Source organism: Oncorhynchus keta, chromosome 9, assembly GCF_023373465.1.
Source record: "Oncorhynchus keta strain PuntledgeMale-10-30-2019 chromosome 9, Oket_V2, whole genome shotgun sequence".
Lineage (NCBI taxonomy): Eukaryota > Metazoa > Chordata > Actinopteri > Salmoniformes > Salmonidae > Oncorhynchus > Oncorhynchus keta.
The window spans coordinates 46,040,225-46,051,096 of record NC_068429.1 but is presented as its reverse complement, the minus strand read 5'-3'; the positions used below and the strand labels follow the sequence as shown (position 1 = coordinate 46,051,096).

General features: G+C 42.6%; 1 protein-coding gene across 7 annotated transcripts in view; it reads left to right on the top strand.

Annotated features, from left to right (window-relative positions):
* Positions 1-298: 298 nt before the first annotated feature.
* LOC118387941 (alpha-adducin) overlaps positions 299-10,872 on the top strand; it is a 46,523-nt gene continuing 35,949 nt past the window's right edge. For 3 of the 7 annotated variants that reach the window (XM_035776796.2, XM_035776799.2, XM_035776798.2), the window contains exon 1: positions 300-594. The gene's annotated coding sequence lies outside the window, so the exon portion shown is untranslated. Of the gene's footprint in view, positions 595-10,872 lie in introns of all 7 variants that reach the window. The other 4 variants (XM_035776802.2, XM_035776801.2, XM_052526008.1 and 1 more) reach the window with 3 other exon arrangements.

Genomic DNA, 10,872 nt, shown 5'->3' with positions numbered 1-10,872 from the left:
ACAATTAACATTTATGCCTAAAGCATAAATGCCCCAACTTAGAGAAACGTGAGGCATTCGGATACCTACAGTATAGGCTAATCTTCTGTGATATATTATCAGGTTTGGCTTTTTATGCACAGTCATGTTAAATAGGCTGCACTGTTATATGTCTTTTGGGATGAAAAAAACAACATATTTTTTAAACATTGTGTTGCTCCATACATTCTTATAAATCGAAGGCCTGTGCCTTTGAAGCAATGGATTATGAGCACAACCAATTATACATACGTGCCAGGCATTCACCGCACCCACGTGAGAGGGTCCATGCTTTCCGGAATCCTTGGGACGTCACAACTCTGACGTTGCCCTATTGAAGTTGACATGTAAAAATGGTTAGGTAAGGGTTACGGTTGTGGTAAGGTAAGGTTAGGGACGTCCCAAGGATTCCAGAAAGAACTAACCCAAGTGAGAGGGCGGTTGTTGGGCGGAGCGTCGCAGTAACTACAAGCAGAACCAGACCCCTTTGAAAGCACAGCGGATAGAAATAGTGAAAATAGCAGGCTCGCTATCTAGAAGGTGCTGTCTTTCCAACCATATTTCGAATAAACGAGGGTAAGTTGCAACATATAATGTTATTTCAATAGTAGTACGATCCAGTCGGTGCGAGATCATGTAAATTATGGAAGTGTTATTTTCATTTATCTTTGTATAATATGTAGCGAACTTGCTTAGTAGCATCGCTACAACGTTGCCTACGCGTCGCCAATGGACTTTGCAGAGGGGCGTGTGGACCTTTTTTGTTGTTGTAACTGAAGCAAGAGTGAATTATACACTGAATAGTTGTGTTGGCCTACTGGTAGGGTTAGTAACAACAATGGCTCTGTAGGCTACTACTATAATCCCATCACCCACCTAGTCTAATTCAAACGCAGGAGTGGGTCTAGGCTCCTAAAGCCACACGTTCTAGTAGGCTGTTGTCTGGGAATGTTGCATAGCCTACACGGGACAGAACGCTGAGTTTAGGTTAAACAAGTGCATTGGTGTGTTTTATTGTGATATTTATCATAGCATTATGGAATGTTGTTAGAGAACTGTATGTGGCCCCTAATTGGATAGTATTTTACGGTTTACAGTAGGCCTGAATAATGAATGGGACAGGAAAGGAAGTTGGAGACCTTCAAACCTTTGAGTCAGTCATTGCTAATAGCCAGATGTTATTTGAACACCTAAACTCAGCAAAAAAAGAAACGTCCTCTCACTGTCAACTGCGTTTATTTTCAGCAAACTTAACATGTGTTAATATTTGTATGAACATAAGATGGTCCTTCTGTAGCTCAGTTGGTAGAGCATGGCGCTTGTAATGCCAGGGTAGTGGGTTCGATCCCCGGGACCACCCATACGTAGAATGTATGCACACATGGCTGTAAGTCGCTTTGGATAAAAGCGTCTGCTAAATGGCATATATTATTATATATTATATTGATTCAACAACTGAGACAAACTGAACAAGTTCCACAGAAATGTGACTAACAGAAATGGAATAACGTGTCCCTGAACAAAGGGGGTCAAAATCAAAAGTAACAGTCAGTATCTCTTGTGGACACCAGCTGCATTAAGGTATTGCAGTGCATCTCCTCCTCATGGACTGCACCAGATTTGCCAGTTCTTGCTGTGACATGTTACCCCACTCTTCCACCAAGGCATCTGCAAGTTTCTGGACATTTCTGGGGGGAATGGCCCTTGCCCTCACCCTCTGATCCAACAGGTCACAGACGTGCTCAATGGGATTGAGATCAGGGCTCTTCGCTGGCCATGGCAGAACACTGACATTCCTGTCTTGCAGGAAATCACTCACAGAACAAACAGTATGGCTGGTGGCAATGTCATGCTGGAGGGTCATGTCAGGGGGTAGCGTATGAGTGAGGAAGATGTCTTCCCTGTAACGCACAGCATTGAGATTGCCTGCAATGACAACAAGCTCAGTACGATGACGCTGTGACACACCGCCCCAGACCATGACGGACCCTCCACCTTGATCCCGCTCCAGAGTACAGGCCTCGGTGTAACGCTCATTCCTTCAACAATAAACACGAATCCGACCATCACCCCTGGTGAGACAAAACTGCTACTCGTCAGTGAAGAGCACTTTTTGCCGGTCCTGTCTGGTCTAGCGACAGTGGGTTTGTGCCCATGTGCCAACATTGTTGCCGGTGATGTCTGGTGAGGACCTGCCTTACAACAGGCCTACAAGCCCTCAGTCCAGCCTCTCTCAGCCTGAGCACTGAGGGAGGGATTGTGCTGTCCTGGTATAACTCGGGCAGTTGTTGTTGCCATCCTGTACCTGTCCCGCAGGTGTGATGTTCGGATTTACCGATCCTGTGCAGGTGTTGCTACACATGGTCTGCCACTGCGAGGACGATCAGCTGTCCGTCGTGTCTCCCTGTAGCGCTGTCTTAAGCGTCTCACAGTACGGACATCGCAATTTATTGCCTTGGCCACGTATGCAGTCCTCAAGCCTCCTTTGCAGCATGCCTAAGGCATGTTCATGCAGATGAGCAGGGACTCTGTGCATCTTACTTTTGGTGAAGTTATTTGGATTTTTATGAATTATCTTTGAGAGACAGGGTCCTGAAAAAGGGACTTTTCTTTTTTTGTTGAGTTAATCTGTGCTGGTGTGTGTTATTCTAGGCCTAATTCAACCATGCATGTGTTTTTTTTCCCAGTGCACTGTAACAATGATGAAGTATTTCATGTTGAATTTTGAACATCCCATATTTTTCTTTGTCTATTTGAACAATCATCCAATAAGCTTCCAATCTCCCAAGAGATGTTTGATTACTCTTTCCTATTGATGACAATCCAGCCTTCCCTAGGCTACAGTACACATGTCAACAACCCAAAGAATAAGGACGCATTATGGATTTCTATGAAAAAAGCCTTGAGATTAATACTTTGTCCTTCTCTGTACAGTGTTATCCCATCATAGGTAATTGTCATGCAGCCAGGCAGTGAAAAGCTTGGTAAGAGCATTGAGGGTTGTTCAGAGGATGAACAGGGATGTCTGAGGCGCTGTGTTGACCTGGCGAATGAATGTGTGCCATCACCCTGTCTTTGACCTGCTGTTTTCAGGGTATTATTCATTGGGCACCAAACGTAACCAAACTCACTGAAACATGGGGGGACTTGCAGAACTTGTCCAATAAGAAACACTTGTTTTCGTTTTCTGCTGCAAAGTGTTTTGCTATGCACTAGTGAGAGAGACCCCAGGTGAATGTGTGCCATGCCATCTCTGGAATACAGATTGCTGTTAAATTTGGGGCAATACTGGAGATCAGAGCATATTTCACTAAACTATTGCTTCTTTAGTCTGCTAGCTGTTGATATATTTTTTCCAGTCAGTTAGTGGGCTGTAATTCCCCTCTATGAGGATTAGTAGAGACAAACTAGGCTAGCAGCCTGTAGAGAGAACTGGTGGCAAACGCAGTAAAGTTTGAATGAGTACTTACGAGCCTGCTGCTGCCTACCACCGCTCAGTCAGACTGCTCTATCAAATCATAGACTTAATTATAATATAATAAACACATAAATATGAGCCTTTGGTCATTAATATGGTCAAATCCAGAAACGATCATTTCGAAAACACAACGTTTATTTCAGTGAAATACCAAACCGTTCCGTATTTGATCAAACGGGTGGCAACCCTAAGTCTAAATATTGCTGTTACATTGCACAACCCTCAATGTTATGTCATAATTATGTATAATTCTGGCAACAAGCTAGGCGGCCCAAACTGTTACATATACCCTGACTCTGCGTGCAATGAACGTAAGAGAAGTGACACAATTTCCCTAGTTAATATTGCCTGCTAACATTAATTTCTTATAACTAAATATGCAGGTTTAAAAATATATATACTTCTGTATATTGTGCTTTTTTTCGCGAATGCGCTTCTGTTAAATCATCTCCTGTTTGGCGAAGTAGGCTGTGATTCGGTGATAAATTAACATTGATTATATGCGACGCAGGACACGCTAGATAAACTAGTAATATCATCAGCCATGTGTAGTTAACTAGTGATTATGTGAAGATTGATTGTTTTTTATAAGAGCAGATGAACGCTAGCTAGCAACTTATCTTGGCTCCTTGCTGCACTCACGTAACAGGTGGTCAGCCTGCCACGCAGTTTCCTCGTAGAATGCAATGTAATCAGAGTCCAAAAATGCAGCCATGCCGATTAATCGGTCTACCGCGGTCGAGGTTGTTTTAGTGCACCAACCCAAAACCCTTGACCCCAGTGTGGATGATGATTAAAATGTGTTCCTCATTTCAAGTTTGTTTCCCCCTCTCTCTCGCTCTCTTTCCTTCCTTTCTCCAAGTGCAAACGATTGGCTGGGTTTCATTGTGTAGAATGCAAGATTTGTCAGTGCACTGCAGCAAGGGGGGGTCCGGTGTTGAACTCAAGAAACAATGTTTTCTGATGTCATGAAATATTTTAATACCTAGGTTAATATTTTACAATGTTTAAAGAAAAACAGGTTGATCCAGCCCAGTGGCACTAAGTGGTGTAGTGGATGCTATATGCAGATATATGCCGTATACCCACTTTTTGTTCAGTGGGTATTGCGTATACTCACTTCTTAATCCCCACTGATGCGTATCAAAGTGGTGTGGTGGAGGTATTTCACCCTATCAATTATGTAGTTGTCGTACAATAGAGAAATCAGGCGAAAAGTTACTTACACAAATGCAAAGCCTGTGAAATACTCTATGTTCAGATGTGCGCCGCACAGTTTCAGCAGGCAGCAAGAGAGTGCAGCACTCAACTGGTTGTTGCAACTTACAGAAAAACATCTGTAGCCACTAAGGAAAGGTAGGTAGAAAATAAGTTACAACTTTTATCTACCAGTATATGCTAAGGCAACAATGGACATGTAAACAATGTATTGAAAACGATTGGGTACGAAGTCTTGGTTGAATCTTTGCGATGCGCAATTCAGTCATCATGCGCTTTTTAGCACATCGATTTCTAAAGGCTTCCCCCAAAAACCTTCACAATTAAATGTTGACTGCAAAGTAGGCCTACCTTGGCAGAATGATACCATGATGATTTGTATCAATCAGGGGCATTTGTTTAGCAAACTCTGCCATCACATGTAGGACATGTACAGAAACACCACTAGCAATTTAATTAACGGGCTACTGCACCCTCAAAAAATGAACACAACCGTAGTGAATTTCAGCGAATACATAGCGTAAGTGCTTTACTGTCATTATATTACTTTAGTTTAAAAAAACATGTAAAAAATCATCTACATTCACTTTCTTATTGGATTCCCCAGCCTGCTGTTTTTGTTTTCAATGCGATCCTATAAAATCAAGCAACAGCACTGGTAACACGATTTTTAATTGAAAAAATATATATTATATATAAAAAAAATATATACAACTCTGTTCGAACGCTTCTGCATGTAATTATTACATCTTCAACCTAGGCGTGGATACACTCAATGGCTGCCAGTCCACCAATTATGCCATTGATTACATTGCTATGGAATAGATACTGTATGTAGCGACCCGCTTGGACAGTTGTGCGCCTGTGTTCTGACATCCTGTTGTTGTGTGGTTATCACGGCACGTTTACCGGTCACTCATGCTTTCGTGGGGTCCAGCAGGCCAGTCCCCCTGCTGTCTGCCAATCAAAGGAATGCCTGGAATATTTCGGTGCCAGGACTCGTGGTTGGTGGAACAGCGGGGGGCTGGGCACAACAGGTTCTGTTATATTGGCTTGCTTAATGGTTCTCTCTCTCTTACATCCTGTATCAGTGAGGGAGCCATCAGGGTTAATTATTTGGTATATAACAATTTACTTAGTGTAGTCATACAATTTGATTTGTATAATAAACAGTTTGATCTGAGAATGTGATCCACTGTTATATCGAGATCATTACAATACTTTATTGTCCATTTGGTTAAAATGGAATTTCATAGTGTGCCATTTTCCAAACCAATCTCCCTTCAGACACCGATCTCCCACCACTCTCTCTTACATGTGACATCTGACTGCCACATAAAGCCTTGAGAGAACCCTCGCCAAGCACGGTCACTGCCCCCTCAACACAACGCTCTACACTCTGCAGCATGGAGCAGATAACATTTCCATGTAAACAGGGTTGGCTTCAGCGTAGATGTTATTAAAAAGAGATTATGAGTGTGGGAGTGCACGTGGGTACTGTGAAGTAAGATATTTTCTTAAATACCCTCCTTTCTCCTTTGAGGCAGATAACATGTCCATGCTAACAGGCTAGACTTTAGACTAGTTTTAAGGAGGACTGTGTTAGTTCTCAATAATCATTTTTTGTGCAAATGCCAAATATATGCCAAACATCTTTCCACCCTTTTTAAATGACTTTTTTTAAATGAATTTCGATTTCAGGAATGAAACTTTAGGAAGAATTTGGGGCCATATTAATGCAGAATGTCTTGATGCTAATTTAGCCATCCGCTAGCTACACACATTCACTGTCCCTCCTGCTTTTGCTCTTGCATAATAACACAGCACCATCTGTTTAACCCAGGCACCACCCTCACATGTGCTGAGCAGTCGGCAGCAGGTCCAAATTTGAAGACGCTAGTACGCTTTTCACACTACTGGGCCAACCTGAGTCAGGCAAAGTTGGAATGAAAAAGATTGTCTCCTATATTTAAAAAATATATATATTTAACCTTTTATTTAACTAGGCAAGTCGGTTAAAAACAAATTCTTGTTTATAATGACGGCCTACCAAAAGGCCTCCTGCGGGGACGGGGGCTGAGATTAAAAACAAAAAATATAAATATGAAACAAAGCGCACATCAATGCAAGAGACAACACTACATAAAGAGAGACGTAAGGCAGCAACACATGACAACAACATGGTAGCAGCACAACATGGTACACACACATTATTGGGCACAGACAACAGCACAAAGGGCAAGAAGGTAGAGACAACAAAACATCACGCAAAGCAGCGACAACTCAACATGATTGAGTCTTTGAATGAAGAGATTGAGATAAAACTGTCCAGTTTGAGTGTTTGTTGCAGCTCGTTCCAGTCACTAGCTGCAGAGAACTGAAAAAAGGAGTGACCCAGGGATGTGTGTGCTTTGGGGACCTTTAACAGAATGTGACTGGCAGAATGGGTGTTGTATATGGAGGATGAGGGCTGCAGTAGATATCTCAGATAGGGGGGAGTAAGGCCTAAGAGGGTTTTATAAATAAGAATGAACCCGTGGGTTTTGCGACGGGTACACAGAGATGATCAGTTTACAGATGAATATAGAGATCAGTGATATGTCCTATAAGGAGCATTGGTATTGGTGGCAAATCTGATGGCCAAATGGTAAAGAACATCTAGCCGCTCGAGAGCACTCTTACCTGCCGATGTATATATTTGTTTTATTTTACTTTAACTAGGCAAGTCAGTTAAGAACAAATTCTTATTTTCAATGACGGCCTAGGAACAGTGTGTTAACTGCCTTGTTCAGGGGCAGAACGGCAGATTTTTATCTTGTCAGCTTGGGGATTCGATCTTGCAACCTCTTGGTTACAAGGTGACTACTTCAAGCTCTAAACCCTCAGAGGTAATAATAACACCCCTGGGAAGAGGGGCATACTTTGTTCCAAACCACATGACCTTTGTTTTGGAGGTGTTCAGAACAAGGTTAAGGGTAGAGAAAGCTTGTTGGTGGTTAGAATAGGATGGAAGGCCAAAAGTCTGTGTAACCAATAGAAAGTCAGAGTCCCGAGTGTGGGAACAAACAGACTGTCCCACGGTTGGGTAAAGAAAGTTCGTAGTCAACAAAGCATGCATGAGGCAAATAGCAAAATGCACAAGAACAATTTTTAATATATAACGACTTGGGGCAAGCCATTGTAAGTTCAGAGTCACTCGCCCCAACAGTGCGTGTGTGCTGGAGGCGAGCGACAGCTCAGGAGAGAGGGGGGAGTGTGGTGGAGTTACCTGAACCAGACAGGGGGAGACAGGCCAGGGCAGAGGGTGAACAGATCGCCAGGTGGATTCCAAGCAGCAGTGCAGCAGGTAACTGGAGTAGGTGTCACACCCACTTGGGATAAGCTTTTATTTCTGGAGGCAGATGTCTTGTTGAACATGCCAGTGGGTGGTCTTTGAACAGTGAGCGAGGGCTTCAAAGACTCCTGCCACTTGTTGGGCCCAAAGGCCTCGACACCTCCCACGTCACACCTCAGTGCTAATTGAAGTTGTATCTTGTTTGTCCTAGCAAGCCTGGCAGCCTTAACTCAACATTCAGTATCCATAATAGAGGTCGACCGATTAATTGGGCCCGATTTCAAGTTTTCATAACAATCAGAAATCGGTATTTTTGGGTGCCGATTTAAAATAAAAATTAAAAGATAATATAAATGTTTTTTTTTATATATATAATTTTTTTTACACCTTTTATTTAAACTTTATTTAACTAGGCAAGTCAGTTAAGAACACATTCTTATTTTCAATGGCGGCCTAGGAACATTGGGTTAATTGCCTCGTTCAGGGGCAGAAAGACAGATTTTCACCTTGTCAGCTCGGTGGATCCAATCTTGAAACCTTACAGTTAACTAGTCCAACGCAATAACGACCTGCCTGTCTCTCGTTGCATTCCACAAGGAGACTGACTGCCTGTTAAGCAAATGCAGTAAGCCAAGGTAAGTTGCTAGCTAGCATTGATTGTTTTTTTATAAGATAAGTTCAATCATAATCACTAGTTAACTACACATGGTTGATGATATTGCTAGATATTATCTAGCGTGTCCTGTGTTGCATATAATCTGACTGAGCATACAAATAAGTATCTAAGTATCTGACTGAGCGGTGGTAGGCAGAAGCAGGCGCGTAAACATTCATTCAAACGGCACTTTTGTGCGTTTTGCCAGCAGCTCTTCGTTGTGTGTCAAGCATTGCGCTGTTTATGACTTCAAACCTATCAACTCCCGGGATTAGGCTGGTGTGACTGAAGTGAAATGGCTGGCTAGTTAGTGCACGCTAATAGTGTTTCAAACTTCACTAACTCTGAGCCTTGGGGTGGTTGTTTCCCTTGCTCTGCATGGGTAACGCCGCTTCGATGTGGTGGCTGTTGTCGTTGTGTTGCTGGTTCGAGCCCAGGGAGCGAGGAGAGGGACGGAAGCTATACTGTTACACTGGCAATATTAAAGTGCCTACAAGAACATCCAATAGTCAAAGGTTAATGAAATACAAATGGTATAGAGGGAAATAGTCCTATAATAACTACAACCTAAAACTTCTTACCTGGGAATATCGAAGACTGTTAAAAGGAACCACCAGCTTTCATATGTTCTCATGTTCTGAGCACGGAACTTAAACGTTAGCTTTCTTACATAGCACATATTGCACTTTTACATTCTTCTCCAACACTGTTTTTTCATTATTTAAACCAAATTGAACATGTTTCATTATCTACTTGAGGCTAAATTGATTTTATTGATGTATTATATTAAGTTAAAATAAGTGTTCATTCAGTATTGTTGTAATTGTCATTATTACAAATACATTTTTTATTATCGGTATTGGCTTTTTTGGTCCTCCAATAATCGGTATTGGTGTTGAAAAATCATAATCGGTCGGCCTCTAATCCATAAAGTAAAATATATATCATTCTAATGTACTTTTTTATTTGCATTTTTCTTCTTGGCTTTCAAAATAGTATCAGACCAAACACTACTCACTCAGTTCCAGGTTGGATGGTGTCCTCAGGTCTGCTGTTTGTTTGCTAGAGCACCCTCTGTATAGATGGAAAAAGAGAACCCTCCAGTTCATTTTGGCCAAAATTAGGTTGCAGATCCCTGCCGAAAATCCAATATTGACCAAGCAAAAACAGGTTTTTAGAAACTTTTGCAAATGTATTAAAAATAAAGTGAAATATCACATTTACAAAAGTGACCCTTTACTCAGTACTTTGTTGAAGCACCTTTGGCAGTAATTAGAGCCTCAAGTCTTCTTCGGTATGACGCTACAAGCTTGGCACACCTGTATTTGCGGAGTTTCTCCCATTCCTCTCTGCAGACCCTCTCAAGCTCTGTCAGGTTGGATGGGGAGCATTGCTGCGCAGCTATTTCCAGGTCTCTCCAGAGATGTTCAAGTCCGGCCTCTGACTTCGGGCCTTTGTCCTGTTGGAAGATGAACCTTTGCCCCAGTCTGAGGTCCTGAGTGCTCTGGAGCAGGTTTTCATCAAGGATCTTTCTGTACTTTGCTCTGTTCATCTTTCCCTCGATCCTGACTAGTCTCACAATCCCTGCCACTGAAAACCATCCCCACAGCATGTTGCTGCCACCACCATGCTTCACCGTAGGGATGGTATTGGCCAGATGATGAGTGATGCTTGGTTCCCTCCAGACTTGATGATTGGCATTCAGGCCAAATAGTTCAATCTTGGGTTTCATCTTGCTGAGTATTCAGACCATGTTTCTCATGGTCTGAGAGTCCTTTTGGTGCCTTTTTGGCTAACTCTAAGCTGGTGTGCCTTTTACTGAGAAGTGTCTTTTGTCTGGCCACTCTACCATAAAGGCCTGATTGGTGGAGTGCTGCAGAGATGGTTGTCCTTTGGGAAGGTTCTCCCATCTCTACAGAGGAACTCTGGAGCTCTGTCTGTGACCATCGGGTTCTTGGTCACCTCCCTGACCCTTCTTTCTCGATTGCTCATTTTAGCCCGGCAGGCCAGCTCTCGGAGGTGTCTTGGTGGTTCCAAACGTATTCCATTTCAAAATAATGGAGGCAACTGTGTTCTTGGACCTTCAATGCTGCATACATTTTTTTGGTAACTTCACGAGATCTGTGCCTCGACAAAATCCTGTCTCTTAGCTCTCTCTTACTCCTGTCT